This window comes from Octopus bimaculoides, chromosome 12 (genome assembly GCF_046866305.1).
Source record: "Octopus bimaculoides isolate indiv1 chromosome 12, ASM4686630v1, whole genome shotgun sequence".
Taxonomy (NCBI): Eukaryota; Metazoa; Mollusca; class Cephalopoda; order Octopoda; family Octopodidae; genus Octopus; species Octopus bimaculoides.
Genome location: NC_142939.1, coordinates 30,262,583 through 30,285,192, shown reverse-complemented (window position 1 = coordinate 30,285,192; position 22,610 = coordinate 30,262,583). Strand labels below are relative to the sequence as shown.

The window sequence follows — 22,610 nt, the reverse complement described above, 5'->3', positions numbered from 1 at the left end:
GTTGATGAATAAACTGAACAGAATACAAATAAACATTGTTCCCCCCTCCATATTTTCAATAAAATTATATTTCTCAGAAAATACAAAGTAACTTTTAGAATGTGTAAAGACATATACACTGACCGCACAGACTAGAAAACGTCGACTTGTTAAAAGCTGATTACAAATTAGTCTGTCTTTTGCGATATAAACTGTTGTTTATTTCTTCATGATCAGACACTAAACCATTATACATATCGGAGATGTAGCACGGCATATTTTCTCATCATCACAAAATTCAATTACATACCTTATTTATATCAGTTGCTCAGCTGTTTCTTTCTTCCTATGTTGTAAAATATATGTTGTAAAATATATGTTTAATTCTATGAGTTTACAAATGAGAGATTTTATTTTGAACTACTTTCCCACATCAAATGCTATTTGTTTTCATATATTCCACAGAAAAAGGCCATTGTCAGTTAACTTGAGTTGTATACAAAGAGAGCTAAAACTGTCAGTAATATTCGATCATACAAAAGTAGTAAACCTGAGAGATAACTAAAATGTTTGTCGTTTACGCACCTCTGAGTTATATACTGTATGTCCGGTGTCTTACCATTAACAATACAATAAGTGAAATTTGTTAAACATCCCTTCTCAATCTATTGTAACATTAATTTGTATATAGCTACCTCATATAGATACAAATCTTGTACTAAGAACACAAACTTGATGTTCTTAGCACATAAGATTTATAACAAAATGTATGCTCTGTGACCTATTGTTCTGCAGTTCAAAAGTGTATCTGCAGAAATTACTAAGTGAACGATACCATAACTTTCCATCTGCAATGAGCTAAAAATCATGAGTAGTTTTTTTGTTTTGTTTTTTAGTTTTTAGTTTTTTTTTGCCTGTCAAGTTTATACGTAATGTCTGAGCAACGTAGCGTACTTTGAAAACATTTATCCATTTAAAGATATTTAGATCTGAAATAAAGAGTAGTTTATAATACAGTGAGCTCTATGATATATATATATATATATATATATATATATATATATATATATATATATATATATATATATATATATATATATATATATATATCATTGATTTCTCAGGGTTTACCACAGTAGAATATGAATAGAAAGTACCTGTTTCCAGTTTTCACTTAATGTCAATTAGGAATGATTTTTGTGAATGTTGATGACAATATACCTAGGCTTTAAACAACATTTCTAAATAGCATGTTCAACGGTACTATATTAATTAAAAACTGATAGACTGGTATAACGTTCATACATGAAACATAATAATGCATAAATTATTATACATTTCATTGAGATAAGATCAGATAACAAAGCAGTTCCCAACACAACAAACAAATAACAGGGATAATGGAAACAGAAAACCCACTGAATTACTATGAACCATACACAGCATATACAAGTTTCTCAAAAATATTTCTTTACTCTGTTATTGGTTGCAGGAATTACATTATGCACATGATGGAAGAACAATTTGAGAAATTTGATGGAACCAAACTTGCCGGCACTTATTCAAATGGTCTATGTCCTTGCTGAACTTTCTCTCAATAATAAATACACAGTGACAACTACAAACACAGATACAACGTACATTCAACATAAACATTTAGGGGGTGCGTGTGTGCATGCCTGTTTGTAGTGGGTAGAAGAAATGCACAAAACTAGCATAACAAAGGACCTTAAGACACTTATTTAGCAGCGTCGGAATATAATATGAAGAAAGAGCATTTTATGAATTAAATTTTAAAGATGTATAATTCCCCCTTTCTTTGAAGCGTCTCAAGCGAGTAAATGGATCGGAGAAAGTAATAATCTGAGGGACATGTTTTTCTGCAACCCATACTTGGGTTAGAGTGCAAGCTTTTGTAACTTGTCAAGAAATATTGGCGTTCCAAACACAAGGTGAAGTCCTGCATCTCACGGAATTATGCAGAGATTATCGACTACGAGTTCTTTGCAGACGTTCGAACCAGTGATGCTAACGTGTACTCCGATGACGTGGATGTATGTCACTGTGCGCCAAAAATACTTGGATTGGTTAAGATAAAGTGACCACTTCTGCAAGAAGACAACGCGAGACCTCATACCGCTCGAATGTCCCGGAATAAACACCAGAAACGTGAGTCGAACTGATGTCACAACCAGCATATAGTCCAGACCTAGCTTCCCCGGATTATTACTTGGTCCTATGTATGACTCCCGAAGTTTCATTAACCAAGATGATGTAGCAGCTTCATTGAAGGAGTCCTTTGCTTTGGAGGACAAGAAATGATATCAGCACAGGATCAAAGAACTGGCAGAAAGATGGTCTCAAGCGGTACAACACGATGACATTTACTTTCAAGTATAGCCTGCATTTGTTGTGACTTGACGTATAATGCAAAGAAATTACCAAAATATTGCAAATCTTTTGACTCGACGCATTAAAACACAAGAATAAAATAACAACTGCATCGACAAATTCATATTAAGGCTGTATTTAAAATTGTTTCTATACAGAAAAAAGTTACACACGTCATTAACACGTCACAGGTATAACGACGTTTTCTATACTTAATTGCACAAATAGTTTATATTTTCCCTGTAACGTAGTACTTACTTCAAAGAGTATTGTTTCTTCAACAACACAGCACACACTACTGGCCCCATCTCCCTCTCTGTCTCTCAGTGACTCTGTCTTTCTCTCTATCTTTCGTTTTCTCTCTCTCTCTCTCTCTCTCTCTCTCTCTCTCTCTCTCTCTCTCTCTCTCTCTCTCTCCCTCTCTCTCTATCTCTCCCTCTCTCTTTTTGCATCTCTTCTCATTTCACACCTCCTCTAGCTATGTGTGGTTGTATCCCCAAACCGCAGTCTGAAACTTATTTCTTGTAATACTTCCACGCAATAATCTAAACGAATGGAACGGTTTACCCAGGAAACTCATTACAACAGCCTCCGACGTGGGTTGCGCTTTGGAGAGAACTAATACATATCAACTAAATATAATTCATAAAGATTAAAATAATTAAATGAAGGTATCTGACGCCTCTACTCAAAAAATGTGTTCCGTAAGAAAAAAGTTTGCTAATTTAACTGGAATTTTGTTGAAATCTTTTGACTACATTTGAAATGTACAAGATTAATAGATCTATTTAGCATACTCATAAATTGGTATATATACATTTTGGTATATTTTTCGTAATATTATATACTATCAAGTTTTATAGATCCTCCACAGCCACCACCGTCATATTCCAGGTAGTAAATATCTGAGGGCACTTAAAGAAACATATAACAAGACTCGATGAGTTCCGAATTCTCTAAAGTCTAAAAATATACAACAGTCGGGCTTATATTTGCATTACGTGGCTTAAAAATATTCTGTATTATGATTTATTATCTGTAATTGCTATTTTCAAGGAAATATTTCGTTGATCTAACATTGTAATTCTGATCGTCAAGCCTATTTGTTTATTTATACTCATGTTTGTATAAATTTTTAAACAGTGTATATATTGCATAGATATACACGCAAGCATGTGTGATGAGAGGGAGAAAAATTCAATGAAAAAACAAGCGAGAGATTGTAGAGTGATGAATGTAAACTTAAATAGAATTATGTAAGCTCATGATATTTAGATACTATTTCTTATACTGTGATGTAGTTAAATCAAAAATGGAAGGCAAATAGTTTCAATACTCTAATCAAAATGTGTGCATCCATATATAAATTGATATTGGGATTCTGTTTCACTAGAAAAAAATTTTGCAATCATATCTATGTAAAGTTGAGAATCCAGAATCGATGCTATCACATATGTTATTCAATACATATATGCTCATGATTCAAAAGCGATAGCCTAGAAATAATACGAAGCAATCTTTCATGCGTTTCGATGGGATCAGTTGGGAACGTTGTAAAAGTAATTTACACTAAAAGAGTTCAACAGATAACATTTGGGAGCGTTTCATGTAAGACGTGCTCCTTTCATTTATTTTTTTATCTTTTGCCTTCTCTGTTGGTCGTGCGTATCTGAGCAGTTTATGCCGTTTGGAGAGAAAAATATTAGAACAAATCATTTTTTTCATTAAAGGAAAGGGTGTTTGCAAAAGCTGCATTCTACTTTCACTTTCATAGTTTGGGAAAGTGTGAAAGAATATATATTTGTAAATGCATTTCAGCATTACTACCTAATTTCTTATTATTGAATATATATTGAATATCTTCTCTGCTATTCATCATTACTGTACTACTATGTGCAGATTTTGTATATTCTTATTAAAGAATTCTTCACGAAAATCAATATGAATGACAATAAAGCGAGGACTTTCCCATTTCTTGAAGGATTACTCTTTTGTCATTATATGGTAATTTCATTTACTAGAAATGTTTTGTTTTGATTTTCATTATGTTTTTGTTCCTGCTGCCGTTGCTATAACAGTTGTTTTTGGTATTGATGTGTTCGCTTAAGATGTATGTCAAATGGTTTACTGTCTAGTGATCAATACACTTCTCTCTATTTTCGCAGAGTAAGAGACTAATCCACTTACTGTCGAATAAAAAGGTAAAGCCACCGAGAGAAGGAAATATATTTCCATTTTTCTGATTCCTCCATAACGGCCGTGACTAGTTATTTATTTCTGATTGCCAAAATCTTGAAGTGAATTCGCAGATTTTTAACAAGTAATGTTCAAACGTTGATTAGCTACATTCATGACATTTTAAGATGCTAATGTTTTGGATTACCCTGGTGATATTAGTTATGCTCTCACATGAGATACTGGGTAACTAGAACAGACAGTGAAATAGTAATACCTAAATTTTTATGGAATGTAGCTTGAATTGAGATTCTTCTTTATATGTTTTCGTGACACAAATTCTACGTATCGCAACCCATATAGATTACACCTGATAGTATTGCAACTACTCTGTAAAGAGTAGTCCTAGCAAAATCTATCCTTCACACATTCGGTAAAACGGCAACAAGAAGGTAATCCTTCTGTTTGAATTCGGTTTTACTCATTTACCTTCAACACATAGAATTTATTGTTGTTTCACCTGTATTATGTTGTGATGTATATTCGAGATTGTATCAATAGAAATATGCAAGCAGAATTCGATAGAATATGTAACACTAACTAATGCAGCTTGCTTCATTCGTCTGTTATCTTTAAATATGAATGAGTTTGAGTTAAATGATACCACCAATGTGCTATGGTTAACTGCTTAACATTATTCATAACTAAATATCATTCACTTATATTTGATGTCATACAATAAAAAATAGCAATATAAAATTATATGTCGCATTTATTGTTTATATGAGAGGTTATTTCAGGACCGGATCAACTCTAATTGCGTTATCGTCTTAATTTTATGCTTAAATGTGAGTGTGTTGCATTTTACATTCCCAAATCAAATCAGTTCAGATTAGTGATGGAAGAAAGTTCAGTGCATTTCATTGGAAATATCATACATTTTCTCTTTGCAACAATCTTGTGTATATCCAGCTTAAACATATCGAATACACCACATTGCAAAGAAAATGGATTTAATAATAGAAATCTCATTTTATATTTATTTATTCAGACTAATAATTGAATGATACATCAATATACTTTAAGTGAGTGTTTAAAATTGTAATACAATTAAGTCCCCCAACCGTAATGCTGAAACTATTTTTGTTATACGTATTAGTAAAGAATAATTTTGGACATATTTTCACTCTTCTTTCAGACTGACGATTTATGTTGTGGTTAAGTTTGATTAATGGAAGAATTAATCAATTTCAAAAAGAATACGTTGCGACTTTTGTTTTTATTCGCCACATTTTTCGAAGGTAAATATTAAATCATAATGTAGTCATAACTCCGGGTTTAAATATAATTTATCCTACTTTGAATAATGCTATTTCAGCTTAATGTGTGTCTTTTCTTTTATCATTTCTTTCTTTTTTTTTTGGTTGTGATAATGTGACCCATTTTAATACTTAAAAACATGACGCTAGAATGAAATAGTAACTGATTCTTTGTATTCAAAATGTTTATGTCAGTTCACTATTCTAACTGACTTCTGCGTATCCCACGAATTTACACGTTTCATCAATACATCTTTTCGATAAAGTTTTAAAAGAAAATGATCAACTTAAAGCTTACATTAGCAAGCTTAAATGTCTTAAGTAAATAACTGAATATGTTGTTTAACCTTAGGTTCACCTTAATTGCTTAATTTACCTTATTTTTACAGGATGGTTCAAAAGAAAGGTGTAATATACCAGGCCATCACGTGTCTTTCTAGATTGGTGAAATGGGTGTTGAACGTTGTCTTAGAACAGTTGTAATATATCAGCTGCAGTTAAAACTGGGGTTGTGAGGATGTATTCTGGTTAGCCCAGGTTTAATGAAGAAGAATTGGGCGTAGAGTTCTTTGTATGGTACAGGGTATTCGGATTAGCATTGGTGAACTTTAGGGAGGAGATTCGATGGAAGTGCAAATGATTGCATATGGGTGTCACTATATGAAATGCAAATTCTAGTGTCAGTCGACAAGAGACTGGAACCTTTCTACGAAGACCTTTTATCAATTCAGTAGATTTTTATTGGATGTATTACTATATGCATCCGCGCAATTTCACAGAATAAGCAAGAGGCATCAGCTGCGTTTTGTAGAATTTCATTAATCATTTATGGATGAAATGCCTTCTGGCTTTCAAGAGAAGTGCGACTTTAATGATGCTTTCATAGCTATATAAAGAATTTATTTTTAAAATGTGAAATTGTCCTTGACGATAATGCTAAATATTTGAAGCAATCGTGAAGGTTTTTTTCTTGTCTACGGACCATAATTATTTTAGAGAAAAATGCGTCGAGGGTTTCTTGATGTCAGTAGCATTAACGTTTCCGTTTTTTTCCAAGCCGCACGTTTAGCTTAGTACTTTTAGATAGTAATTCCAAGGCCTATATTTGTGGAATCTGTATTGTTTTGGCGTATGGTATACGAATTTTGGTAGACAGAGCTTTTTGGAAACTAAACTTGCAGCTGGTATATTACAACAGTCTCAAAAACAACATAGAGCACCAGTTTCACCAATCATTCAAATATGCGTTGTTTAACGTGGTGATAAATCAATGGTATGTTGTGAGATGTTATGAGTAATGTGCAGAAGATGTTAAGAGCAATTTAACAAGAATCTGCAACCAGAGAGTTGGCAGACGGACAGAGATCATATGCAAGAAATTGGGACCGAGAATTTACACTCAGGATAAGAAAGAAAGCTTTGCTGTTGCCGAAATGAAAAAAAATTCTCATGCCGAATCTGTCCAAGAAGAAACGCTTCTGATAGATTTCAGTAATAAAAGAAAAGCATTTGTAAATGAGGATTAGGGAGAAACTCTTACTGGTGGTTGTTTTGAGAGAGAAGATATTTGAGGGTTCCAAGGTACTGGAGTAAGTTCGTGTTAATGTCTGTCTCCAGTGACTCAGTAATGTTACAAAAGGCATTTCTATAATCATAGCATATTATAATTTTTTTACAAGGAAAACATTTTCAATTACCACTAATGTTAGAAAATATTTCCTATTATAATTGTTACAGATTATATTGGTCAAGATTTTCAGCACATATTCACTGTTGTCGTATATTATAATCAAAGAATAGCGTCCACGTGAATTTCATAAGGCAAGTACAGGGGTAAGGAAGCCAGTATCATGTGCACGACACTTATTAAACTATGGGATACCAATGCAACACAAGCTTGCATTATTCATAATCGTAATCTCCTATTGCTAGATATAACCGGTAATTACCAAAATATATGGCACTTCATTCTTCAATACTTATTTGTATTTTAGAAATTGCCTTCTGCCACAAACGCAAAGCCACATACACAAAGTGACAGATCTGATCATTCCATGAAATATCAATAAAGAAAATATCGACGTGCTCGTAATTAACTATATATGCAATATATGTGTATCACAGTGAGTTTTTCGTTTAAATGTGCTATCATTTCATGGGTTTCTTGATAATATTCACTAGCAAATACATTGTATATGATAAATTATTTGATAACAATAACTGATGCTTAAGTGATACCTATATATACGGATATCTTTTTGAGTGTGTGTTGCATGTGTGTGTACGCGCGCGTTTGTCTGTCTACCTAAACGTGTATCTGTACATATGAACATATATATGTATATGCATAAGTACATATATACATACATGTGTGCGTGCATGCGTCCGTATGTGTGTGTATGTTTGTGTGCGTTTGTGTCATGTGTTTGTGTTTGTGTATGAATGCATGTATCAATATGTACATGCAGGTATATATATATATATATATGTGTGTGTGTGTGTGTGTGTGTGTGTGTGTGTATGTGTGTGTGTGGGTGTGTGTGTGTATATATATATATATATATATATATATATATATATATATATATATATATATATATATATATATATGAATGTAGCAATGGTTTCTTGTAGCAATTGTTCTTAGGCCCAAAATATTGCATCACGAATCTATGAGGACGTTAATGAATTCCTCCTTCTGTGTTGTGCAGGTTTTTGATAATTTGTCTGCAAAGATATACAAAATATTTCTTTGAAGGTACTGATTTACATCCTTTTTCAATGTAACCATTTAAAACTAAATAAGTCTGTACAGATTCCATTTACCAAATGTCAATTAGAATTTTTTCAGCAATACTCCTAATGTGACACACAGTTATATCAAACCCGTGAAAATGGTTCCTTCGAAATTAACGTTAACAACGCACCCTTGGCTATACCTATATGTTTATAATTTTTTGATCTGCATTTTTTGTGCAACTGCTTTGGAATTTATTGAAAAATATTATAGTTACTTTCATGACTTTCTAACGTCTTTCAAATAATAATCGATAGTGTGGTTATCGCTTTCGTTCGACCGATGCTTACATTTTTCTCTCGTTTACCCTAACACTTCTCTATATTACGACTTGCAATATTGTAACGATTTCCAATTAGTTAAAGAATAAACACTATGTATGATGCGTCTAGTTTCAGTACGATATACTCGTTATCTTTTCTTTAATGTTGATGAACTAACTAAACAGGTAACATAGTAATGAAAGCATTTTATTCGTTACTCGTGATCTAGTTTACAATTTTAATTTGCATGGCTTTCACTTTCTGTTTCCTCTGCCTATTTTTGATGTAATGTAACGTTGCCTGAATCAAATCTATTGATAGCAGCATTTCCAAATCTGTTCATGTATTCGATATGCTTACTAATTGGCTGCAATATTTTAGCTTAGTTAGGTTAGATACTGTCTCTAATTAAATTCGGAAGGTACAATTCTTCGTTGCTTCTGATAGAAATAGATTTGTAACATGAAACGTTTGAGCTTTTTTTATTTTGTTTTCCTATATAAATACTTTTAACTACACAGAATTCAGTTTTTCTGATTTCATTTGCCAAAATATGTTTAAGAATTCTGTTCAGTACCGGCAGACATGAACTATCTGAATAAATATTGAATTCTTGAAATATTGTGCAGATTTTCATAGGTTACTGGAATATAATCATATATTTTCTTGGTAAATAAAAAGTGAAAGAACATCGCAATTGAAAATATGCATCAAAGATTATTCCTTGCCTTCACATGGATGTGCACATATAGACTCATAAACATATGGGCAAATATTTTAAAATTTAATTCTTTTTAATCTTTTGCTCCTGGGGTTAATCAGGAACACTTTCGCTTGTAATTAGTAGCAGATTTTAGCAATGTAGTTAACAAATTTATATGTGTTTAGGTACATTACTCATTAAACCATTTTTTAAATTCATAATTTTCCAAAGTTTACATAAGATTTGTATAATTCCTGGCATGAAGCATGACAAAAACAGCTTATATTATGTCGTTCAATAAGTACCTAGATATTCCTTAAACCTAAAACTACATTCTACCGTTATACAAAGGGAGATATTTCTTCTTAATATTTTATAATGCCTAAAAAAAAATACTCAATGTTCAGCGAGGAAAACAACTGAAGCAACCATAACAAACTGTTTTATTTGGGTTACGAGCCTCTATCATGCATAATTTCTATCACTCATCTAACATCGATACACAGCGCAGTAACAGCATAGTAAGGAAATGACAGTTTCCAATATGTAAAACCTGCGAATGGGGAATCTAATATGAAACTCTTTCAAAAAATGGCCTTCCGTGCATATTGCAACTTTTCTGCTACAGAGAAATAACTCAAACACATAGTTTAGTGACAATGGTATTTAGCGACTTTTGTTTATCTCTATGATTTACTAATAAAATTCAGTTAGTTTCAACAGTATATCTAAATCCTTGTATGTTCTAAATTATATTTCCTTCGACACAAAAGACTGAACCACTAATCTACATTTACTACACTCTGTGCGGCATTCCTCGATAAATATGGCCTGAAACGTCAAGTCGATCGGGTAGAAATCTAACTTTGAATGCAAAACCATATCTCCATTCGCCCGCCATTCTACTGATGATAACATCCACTGTCCTTGAGAATTTGAAAATATTGACATGCTTCATGAAACATTTGTGTTAAAAAATATTTATAATGAATTCTATTAATTACTTGCTATACAGATCGATTATTCAATGCAGATCGATAAAGAACGAGAACTATCTACGGACATTGTGAAATATTAATTAAACTATATTGCCTTTCTTCTCTTGAATAAAATGATGCACAGATAAAAGATACTGAATAAAATGATATGAATAGGAATTTTTGCCCTCTGAAGATTGCTAATCACTGCCTGAATTTACATAAATTTAAATATTTATCGATAATCAAATAATTCATTTTCTCCTCAAACTATTTTCTAGTATATTTATATTGTAATAGTTTACCTTTTAAAAATATTTTCTGTTGCTTTATATTTCTTAATATTGATTTAAAGGGGTTCTATTAAAGGTTATGCATTAAAAAATTTTATTTATGACTATTATTAATCCAAAAGATTTACAAAGTTATTAAGCATCCATATGGTTCGTAATACCATTGTTTCATTATAAATATTATCAATGTCTAGAAAACTTGAAATGAAAAGGTTTTTATTTATATCCGGTTTCTTTTTATATCCAAATACAAGTTTTCCCTTCCTTTTTTTCTTTTTTTCATATACAGCACATCGCAATATTTAGAATAAATAACACAAAATACACAAAACTTATATTTCTAACATGGTTTCATATAAAATCACCTACTATTCACAAAAGCAATCAATAAGTATACACAAAAGGAATCACAATCTCTACTTTTAAAAAACTTGCATTGAATTAAATATGGGTCAGCACCGTTTCTCATATCACATTTTTATCAAGTGTTAGAATGCAATGGTATGGCACAATTTTGAAGGCTTTTATATTCTTCTTTATTTAACACTTGCTACATGTTGCAAGATGTCAACCTAATTCTTGGAAATGAAATCCAAACTACTTGTATTTCTTTTGAATTTTTACATTCCCCATTACAACATTTGTTTGAATCTCTACTCTTTATTTAGCATTGTTACATTTGTCTGGTATCCCAAGAGAGATAAAAAGTCATATATACAAAAATAGTAATATATTCACACCGTTTCTTAACTTTCCAAGCTGCTAATTCAGATAAGAAATCTCTCTCTGTCTCTGTCTGTCTCTCTCTCTCTCTCTCTCTCTCTCTCTCTCTCTCTCTCTCTCTCTCTCTCTCTCTCTCTCTCTCTCTCTCTCTCTCTTCTATTCAGAAGCTAACAGTGAAGTTACTTGACTACAAACATCATGGGTGGGTCTAACACTCAATTGTTAAGGAGCTATATTTACAGTTTTAACTGATGATGGTCAATATACTTTTTCATATCTGTTGGGATTTACAGTTTTGTGAGAAGTAAGGTGAAATACTGACTGTTTCTGTTCTAAATTGCTCGTCATATAAGATTCTTTCCACAACGAGTTTTAGGCATATTATATGACCTCACCATGTATAATCACACAATTTCATCCCTACGTTATAAAACATAAACATCTGATGAGCAATGAATGATACTGTATGTGAGTCTTTGCTTCATTGTTCGGCACTTTGGTAGTCATACACGAAGAGACAAACTAATACCGCTCTTCGCCATACTAGCAATGAACATAGAGTTTTGCATATATATTTAACTTCAGACTACATTATAATGTATATACAACAGTACATATATATACATATCGTTTGTTAAAAACAGAAATCCGAAGGAAGAAGCACATTCTATGATGTAGAGCAGTATATATTAAAAATGGGGATTACCTTAGGCTTCCCGGCCATAAAAGGTTTAGCATTATGGCGTATTCTCAGATCCAATAAAACTATTGGCTTTTAACCTCTTAAACTTATGGAAGGGAAAATGCCTCACTACTCAAAGGTAACGGTTGGGGATTATCTCCATTTGCTATGGGCTATCGATGTCCGGCTGTGCCGCCATCTGACGGGCTCCAAAAAGAAACCAGAAACCTCCTGATATATAAACATGGCCCGAAATTCTCTGTTCTGGAGTTAAGGATATTCCCTGGTTCGAGTGAGTCTTTTAGGATTCTCGTGCGTTCAGCTATGCATAACTTTCAACGCTTCGTCCCGTTGATGTTGGGGCCTGCATTGTCGAGAAGGTTCCTTGAGATCGAGTATGGAATCCCATGATCTCTTAGTTACTAGACGTGAGTAGCCAGTGATGCCACGTATCTCCTTTCCAGAACTCTGAAGAAGAGCCTGCGGTTGGAGAGACGTTGCTTGAAAGAGTTTCCTTAACATCCAATGTAGCTCCGTGGGCGTGTGTTGTCGGTGCTGCTCCTGCTGGTGTTGTTATTGTAGTTACTTCTGCTGCTGCCGCGGACATCGTTGTTGTTGCAGCTAGGACTGCTAGTGTTGGCACTGCTGGAGTCGGTGCTGGCCTGGTAATGATATTGCTACTGCCGGTTATGGTGAAGGTGCTGTTGCTATTGTGGTCCTCGTCATTGGTGGGAGAGTTGGAATTGCTGCTAGAGGTGTCATTAGCTGTAGTTCCGCTTGTGTTTCTGCTAGGGCCACTGCTGCTGTTATTGCCATTATAGCTGGCGCTGGCACTGAACATGGTTCTGCTGCTATAGGAGTTGTCAGGTCTACTACTGTAGAAGTTAGGGAAGCTCTTGATAATGCTGACGGCGATGCTGCTGCTGCTGTAGTCAGTGTTGTTGGGGTCTGAGGAACTGCCGCTGCTGCCGCTGTTAGTGTTATTGCTACTGTTGCTAATATTGTTAACTGTGACGATGGTGGCAATGTTGCTGGTTCTGTTCTCGTGTCTGCAACTGCTGTTGCTTCTACCGTGGTATTGCCCGGATTTGCTACTACTCAGTTTCCTAGACGACCCCTTTGGCTTCGCAGTGGCCTCCCAAAGAGTATCTGTTGCGATCCCTGCACGAACATCCTGCCTCTTCCTGTGGTTGAGGGGCGGTGCAAGGGTGCTCTTAATATTGGAGACACAACTAAACGAGACACTACGGTTTTGCCTGTTGAAAATGGACCAGTACCTATGGGAGCTAGTGAAATTCTTATACATGAAATTAAGGATGATTCTACCAACGGGCGTTTTGTGTTAAGAGAGAAGTGTGTGTGTGGGAGCAAACCAAATGGTATTTCTGCGATTATGGTTATATATATATATATATATATATATATATATATATATATATATATATTACCGCAGAACCAACTGATTAAAATTCTATTTAATTGTGCAGCTGATGATAGCTCTGCATTTAAACTGATTTGCATTGTTGAATTAAATGGAAGCGCTTGAAACGGTCGCACTGCATCACTTCTTGATATCTTGTTGCTTATTTTGATTTTATACATATGTATATATATATATATATATATATATATATATATATATATATATATAAAGAGCGAGAGAGGGATAATGTGAGAGACGGTGAGAGAGCGATGTATATATATATATATATATATATATATATATATATATATATATATATATATATAAATATACATATATAAACATAAGTGACAGTGATGTAGAGGTAACAATAAATTATGGCCGTTTCAAGCGGCTCCATGTAAGTGATGAATAAAACTAGCCATAATATATTGACACATGTACGTCCTTTTTACTTATTTACATTCTGTTCACCTAAATTGGAGCTGTGTGGACTATAACCAGGTGTCCGAATCCAAGTGCCTAATTCAACTGAAGATTGATTATAGCTAATAAATACACACACACACACACACACACACACACATACACACATACACACACATACACACACACACATACATATATATATATATATATATATATATACATATATATATATATACATATATATATATATATATATATATATATATATATATATATATATATATATATATATATATATATATATATATATATATATATATATATATATATATATATAGCGAGAGAGAGAGAGAGAGATTGAGATATAGGTACGTAGATAAATACTTATAGATTTATAAATATATGTAGCAGAAGTAACAGAGTGGCACAAATGCCAAGTGTTTCGGGAGTTGGCACTTTTCATGCTTATAGTTTGATGAAAAGTGTTGCACTAACAATTTATCGATATATAATCATATATATTGCCTGGATGTATTACAAGTTGCCTACCTTTTTGCCATACCATAGCATATTCTACAATTCATAAAAATTGATTCCAATTCAGTACAGCTAAAATCGCCGATGGAAATATATACGCTGTTATGCAGAGCAGATATTTTATACTTGTGTGTCATAAGGATTATATATATTGGCAAATATTACCATTCGTATTGTAACAATGACGATTTATTTTGTACAAAAATATTTCTTCATAACTAATATTGCATTAAGCTGTTTGCATATACCTTAAATTAAAGGATATATGTAGAGAAAAAGTTTTCTTTCACACCATCTACAACTGCAATTCTATGCATGCTGTTATCAAACCAGCGTGCAACTGTTCCCTACGAGCTATTTTGTAAGGATGTACATATAGCTAACATGCTATATTTCTCTGAAAATCAAGACAAATCAAATCCATGGGTATTGTTCGTAAACAAGGTAGCCAGTAACGTCACTTTACATATTAGAAGCACTCATGTGCTTATAAACTAATCCAATTCACATCCGTCCTTCTTTTCTTAGAATTCTTGTTTCCTAAGTAATGAGCAAACTTGTCACGGACATTGAAACATGTCGTCTGAAAGTATTCAGTATGCGTAAACGTTTCCATTTGCTGTCAAGAAATTGCGGACAAGTATTAATAGATTTATTTCTGCTTAGTGAATGTACACATAATTTATTGTGCATCCTAAAGACAAAATTTTGAACAGCATAGCTGGTATAGGTATGACTGCAGCGATATCGAATACATTTCATGTAGTTACATATATATCTAGATGTATATGTATATATGTATATGTATATATATATATATATATATATATATATATATATATATATATATATATATATATATATATATATATATATATATATATATATATATATATATATATATATATATATATATATATATATATATATATATATATATATATATATATATATAAATATATATATATATATATATATATATATATATATATATATATATATATATATATATATATATATACATACATATATGTATGTATATATATGTGTGTGTCTATGTATATATATATAAGTATATATACATACACATATACAAATATTTAGATATGCTCACATATATGTACACACGCTATATCTTTACACATATGCGTACATATATATATTTAAATATGTGTTTGTGCATGTGTGAGTGTAACACAGTCAGACACGCATATGTATATACGTACAAACAAATATACCCATATTTCAGTGTATATGTGTAATAGTCAAAAATTGTTTAATAATCTTTAGTTAAAATAATCTAAAGTGACACACATATAAAGTATAGATGAAAGAAAAGATAGTACTAATAAGATACATATATCCTAAGTATTAAGTTGTGTTTTGATGCATAATTTAGTCCCATTAGTGAAGAAAATTACTGCATGCATGTAGCACCTTATTTTAATAGAGTTTTGATCTATTCTATGTTTTTCAACATTGACTAGAATTTCAAACACTACTAATGTTGATTTGCAGTTTGATGTAATGGAGAAGTAACAAACAATTTAATAAACGCATCCAACTTATATATATAAATTGTGTGTACGCGAAGAGAGTTGTAATGGCTCTAAACGGAGGGTCGTAGTATTTATTGTTCAATAAGTTGATATATATGTAATAATAGTTGTTGGGAAATCAATAATCTAACCTGCATTTCTAAGTGAAATCATTCACTGGGTAAACATAACGAATTGGGTGATTATTAAAATAGTACCAATTTCTGTCATATATTCGAATATAGCTCAACATTTCCATATCTAACTCTCGCACTGAAGGGATGAAATATGTACAAAGAGCATTCATTTCAATACACCTATGCATAAATATCCGCACAAACTTACACACATATCCATATGTATATACATATATATATGTATATGTGTGTATGTGTGTGTGTGTGTGTGTGTGTGTGTGTGTGTGTGTGTGTGTGTATATGTATGTATATATATACATACATGTACATATTTTATATATATATATATATATATATGTATATATATATATATATATATATATATATATATACATGAATATATATATATATATATATATGTGTGTGTGTGTGTGTGTGTGTGTGTGTGTGTGTATACACAAATGTATATTATGTATATATATATATATATATATATATATATATCATACGTCCGCTTTCCATGTTAGCATGGGTTGGACGATTTGACTGGGGACTAGCGAACCAGATGGCTACACCAGACTCCAATCTGATCTGGCCGAGTTTCTACAGCTGGATTCCCTTCCTAACACCAACTACTCCCAGGATGTAGTGAGTGTTTTTTACGTGCCTCCGGCACGAAGGCCAGTCCGACGGTACTGGCAATGGCCACGCTCAAATACACACGCATTCGAGAGGTATACGTTGTGTGTGTTAGTGTATCTATACTATAAACATGGTTATGGTTAGGGTTTATCTTTTTATTTTTAAATTAGGCTGTTTTAGGTTTTATCATTCCTGTAATTGTGTTTGGCTAAGATATCATTCCTACATTCATCATTACTATATTTAAAGTATAAATTTCCTTGATATGAAGAATAAACACTTGCATATATATTATGAACTTTGAGTGAATAACGAATATGGCCTTCAATCCTTTACTTGTTTCCAAGTGAAGCTCTTTATCCAAGCGCAATATCGGTCATTTCTACCACATTTTTTCCAAATTAATTTGAATGTAACGCCATGGCCCGTGTCTCTTTCTTTCTTTATATATATATATATATATATATATATATATATATATATTTTTTTTTTTTTATTTATGTGTTTCAGCCAAGTGGCTGCGGTCATGCTGGTGCACCACCGTGATATATATATATATATATATATATATATAAAAATGCCTTTACAGGTATATATATATATATATACAGAGAGAATTAGAATATATATGCATTTGTAAGAGGCAAGAAGATGGCGAAAATTAGCTTTATTACATGTGTCCATCATTAAAATATGATGAAAATACATTAAAGATACAAACTAGGTAACCCATTTAATATTTCAACTGAATATCAATATTTTCTGGGGATTTTCCTTGTACATTCTCCTTTAATGCGAATCCCTTCAAAATGCATGACCGCATTCAGAATATTTCTTTTTCACAGTTCCCTGTCAATTGTATACATACAAACATACTTATGTGTGTGTGTGTGTGTGTGCTTGTGTGAGTATGTGTGTTTGTGTGAGTGTGTGTATATGTGTGTGCATGCGTGCGTGCGTGAGTGTGCCATAAATGAGGTATACACTTTTACAATGCTCCAGTGACATAAGACCTCATACTAGCAACACGTTCTGGAAAATCCTCTATTTTATAAGTCAACATCTCACTGTTGTTCATTTAAAATCATTCAGCTAATCATATGGTTTTGTACCACCTAAATTGTTCTAATACTGATCAGATGAAAATTTGAAAAGTCATTAATTATTTATGCTTCTCGAAATAAACCTTATAAAATCGAGTAGTCCGTCACAGTAAACTGCTTTACACACATCATCGACTATATAGATAGGTTGATATTTGGTTCAGTTCTAAAGCAGCAGCTTACATATTAAATTAAGTATTCACACACAGCTTCCAAACCTGCATTATTTAATCACGAACTTGAATTACTTGCTGGTTAATATTGTTAGCTTTAAGTGAGATACAATTGAAAATTACCGTTCATAAATGAACGCACCATAGATTTTACGTATAACTCGCAAGTGTTAAGATTCCTGAATGTAGGGACATTTTGCTTTGTTCGACTTGGTGAACTATTTGCCATGTATATCTACTGATCCTGGGTTTATTTTTTCCTGGTGACGTTTGTTGATACACGAAATGGTTTATCTAACGACTGCGATGGTCATTAAATTTTAACGCAATGTGTTAGCAGGAATCCAGACCTGAGTTCTCATCAAACTTTCTTCTGCTACGCTTTGAAGTATGTAAATTATGTTGCTACAAATATTGATTTCTAAGTTAAACATTTTACTGCAAAATTTGGATTCAAGAGAAGTCGATGAGTGCTTATTTTATCGAATGAAGACGATTTGAAAATGAAAATCTGCACGAGCAACATTTCAAAGAACCACTACTGTGTAATATTTCCAACCTTCTTGCAATATTGCTAATCCGCCAAACATAAAAGCTGACAAAAATTAGCGTATACCTCAAAGGAACATTCAAAAATTAGTTATGTGCGTCACTTTTTATCGCATTTGAAATTATTGCAACATTAATCTAACCATAAAAAAAAAGCACTGACGGAATAGGTTTCAATATTTCAATCTTGTTATCGTGTTACTTTTAGAGAGCTTCTGATATGCTCAGCGTTTCTGACTCAGTGAAGAATGAACTGAATATGTGAAATACTGTAGACAATTTAGTCGTGTTGAACAAACTTATCAATTATTCATGACCGTAGTCTACAATAACAACACTAAGTATTCATAATGGTAGACTACAGCACCAATACTAAACCCTTTCACACTAATAAATTGTGAATGCTAAAACTTAATCAAAGAATATAGTTTCACTTGCCTTCTTTAAATAAGCTTTTCTTATAATTGAATTAAACATTAGTAACTACTGATATAATTAAATGTTTTTTTTTTCATTATTGTTTAATTAAAATCACTTATGTTCTCATGGCTCTTAATGGGTTTCGACCATAATACATTTGAATTTTTAAGAACGTTTTAAAAATCAAAGAAATATTAAACTTTTAGATTAGCGGATGTATTCCGGTTATTTTGTTTCGCTATCCTTTTCTTCTGTTTGTATAATTTATTTGATAATTCTTTCGGCTCTAATCAGCTGAAGCAGACTTAACAATGTACATACAATATGATTAAATTTCATATTTGAATATACAAAATTATCGCATTACAATCAGACTGATGATAAAATATTTAAACTATCAGGAATTAAATGTATGTTTAATTTCTTTTTACCTTATCTTTGTTGCAATTTATCGGAATTAAGTGAACTATATTTGAATCATGTATGAAATCATTAAACTTAATAGTAAACATTAATATACAATTTCATTTACATTGAAATTGAAATCAATTTAATCAATGCAGAAAATATAGGAAATAATTTTCAATGAAAACCATATTTGAGAAAATAAATTCGACTGAATTATTTTACATAAAATGAAGTAATATGAATTCTTTGAAAATGTCTCATTTTATCTTTGAATTGCCAATGGAGAAAACATCCTAAGTAATCAAGATTGTATAAGTCATGTGGTTTCAGTTTTTTTTATATATGTATTTTTTTAAACTTTATTTGAATTCACTTATTTACATATTGTAATTTTAGGAAACATTTACATCTCTGTAATATAAAATAACTAATTACCGATTTAGAAAATAAATATCTCATTATATTATATCTGAGTAAACCATAGATATCTCAAACGGTGAGTCGGCCCAAATGTCACTAAGTTTAGCGTTTTACTATGTGCATTGATGTTCAGCATTAGCCATAATTTGCTTTGCATTTTCACCTGAACATGATTTTCAGCAAATAATTTACAATTTACTTCAAAATAGGCGTCACTTCAATTTTGTGAGGCTTCAGATAATGTTAATCCGGCCATTTGCATCCGCTGTTAAGGTATTCATTCCCATACTTTTATGCCTTGGTCAACATTGTTTTTTCCATATGACTTGTCAAACAATATCTTAGTTGTTACCAGCCTACTTATTATCGCACGAATAAAATATATAAAATGAGCTTCCTCTTTCTAAAATAGAGATGAACATGATAGCATTTAGTGTATTGTAATTTTTGTTATAGGTGAAATCTAAATGGCTTCTACAAAACAGGTCTATGTCGAAAGGATTTAGAGTAATGAATATCCCATATATTTATCAGAGTATGTAGTATTATATTACTAAATGATTCTTTAAAAAAAAAACGGTAGGATTGCTTTGCTATCTGGCACGCAACACTCATGCTAGTAGATTAATAATATGCTATTGTTAATGTTGCTTAGTCCCAAGTCTGCATTTATCGAACATATATATGACCAAAGCCTTTCTTGTAATGTTCAAGGAGTTGCTATCCTGTCGATTTTATACTTGAAATTAGCCACTTGAAATTAGCCACTGAATTTTAAATATAAATGCTATGATTTGTTTCTACCAGGATCTTCCGTTCCAAATATTGAAAAAAAAATTATCAAATAAATAGTATACGGACTCAGTATCCATTTGCAATATCTTTAGACACAGTACCATCTACACTCTATAAAACATGAATGCGTCCACTATGTGTAAGAAGTTATTGATAATTCTCTAACGTGGTCTTAATTCACAGCTTCTCGTAAATCTTTTACTGAAGGCAGAATGTAATACTCTTGGACAGAATGGCATTCTATCTTTTAAAATTAACTTTGAATTACGCCTACATATCGCGAGAACTAAGCTGCGGTAGAACTTGTTAGTAATTATAAGCCTTTTAAATCTGCTAATCAATTATAAAATTCGAACATCAAATATTTTGTTGTAATTTCAATGCAAAGTGAAGGATATCACGCTAAAATGTTTTTTTATAGTAAATCCGGAGTTACGGAAACACTGAACGTGATCTACACACATACATATACGCAGCTACGACTTTGAAGCTGCCTAGGGTTATCTCTCTTCGGTATTTCCCATTGGGAAACACTAAGGAATCAAAAACACGCATCTGGGAATCCGCTACAGGGATGCAGTGTCAGTATAACATGTTTTTACATTTTTTTACCACAAGAGAGAGTATTCTTCTCCACGGTGACTGCAATGAATTTGCTTTTAGAATTTAAAATATATCAGAAACATTTTAACTAGCATACAAGTTATATATACGTGTGTGCGTGTGTGTGTGCGTGTGTGTGTGCGTGTGTGTGTGTTTGTGTGTGGGTGTGTGTGTGTGTGTGTGTGTGTGTGTGTGTGTCAAATGTAAGCAGAGTTAGCTGTTATAATAACCGACTAAGGGATTAAATATCCGTATATACTATCACTATATATACTATCGATATCCATGTTATCTCTGGGCATGTGTATGCAGGCACACTATGCTCGTAGAGTAAGGTAACAGCAGAATAAACAAAACTTTATCAGGAAACAATTATAAACAATCAGAAAATCGAGGAAAGAAGCACATTGATTGGACATCGTTGCTTCATATATGCTTTTAATATCTTGGACTTCCAGACTTCTTTTCTAGACCATGTTTTCTTTCCTATTCCTGCTTACTTTTCTTTATCTTGGTTACTTTTGTTTTACTCTGATGAAGCACCGTACCCAGATTCAAATGTCCTATGAAGATGTAGAATTTTATTTTCGCAATTATTTGTAAACATTGATCGGCGCCGGCTGCGGAAATCACCGTAAAATTTGTTATGTCACATAAATGCCATGCTATGTTTTGTATTAAATAATAAGCTATAAATGTGGTCCACATGACGTGCTTGTGGATCTGAGGTTTTCCCCATTCTCTGATTATTTATATATACACAGACAGACACATATACATAGACAGAGAGACAGACAGACTGACAGACCGACTGATAGACAGACAGACAGACAGACAGACAGATAGTTATATATGTAGATAGATAGATAGATAGATAGATAGATAGATAGATAGATAGATAGATAGATAGATCGATAAACACCTAAATAGCAAATTAAAAAGAAACGCGGTTCTAATCTGGAGTGCTTTCTGATGATAAATACGTTTGAGCCGTGTTTACCAGTCAAACATATCTGTCAACATTAGTGGCAATAACGTGAGTTACAAATCCATTTAAGAAATAAAATATTTCCTAAAGAATTAAATATAGTTTCGGAATAATGAAGCAAAAATATCGACCGTTTAAAAGAG

At 32.2% G+C, this 22,610-nt stretch overlaps 1 protein-coding gene across 2 annotated transcripts in view; it reads left to right on the top strand.

Annotated features, from left to right (window-relative positions):
- LOC106869914 (neurotrimin) overlaps positions 1–22,610 on the top strand; it is a 1,519,776-nt gene that overhangs the window by 618,435 nt on the left and 878,731 nt on the right. For both annotated transcript variants that reach the window (XM_089360901.1, XM_089360902.1), the window contains exon 3: positions 5,744–5,846. The gene's annotated coding sequence lies outside the window, so the exon portion shown is untranslated. The remainder of the gene's footprint in view (positions 1–5,743; positions 5,847–22,610) is intronic.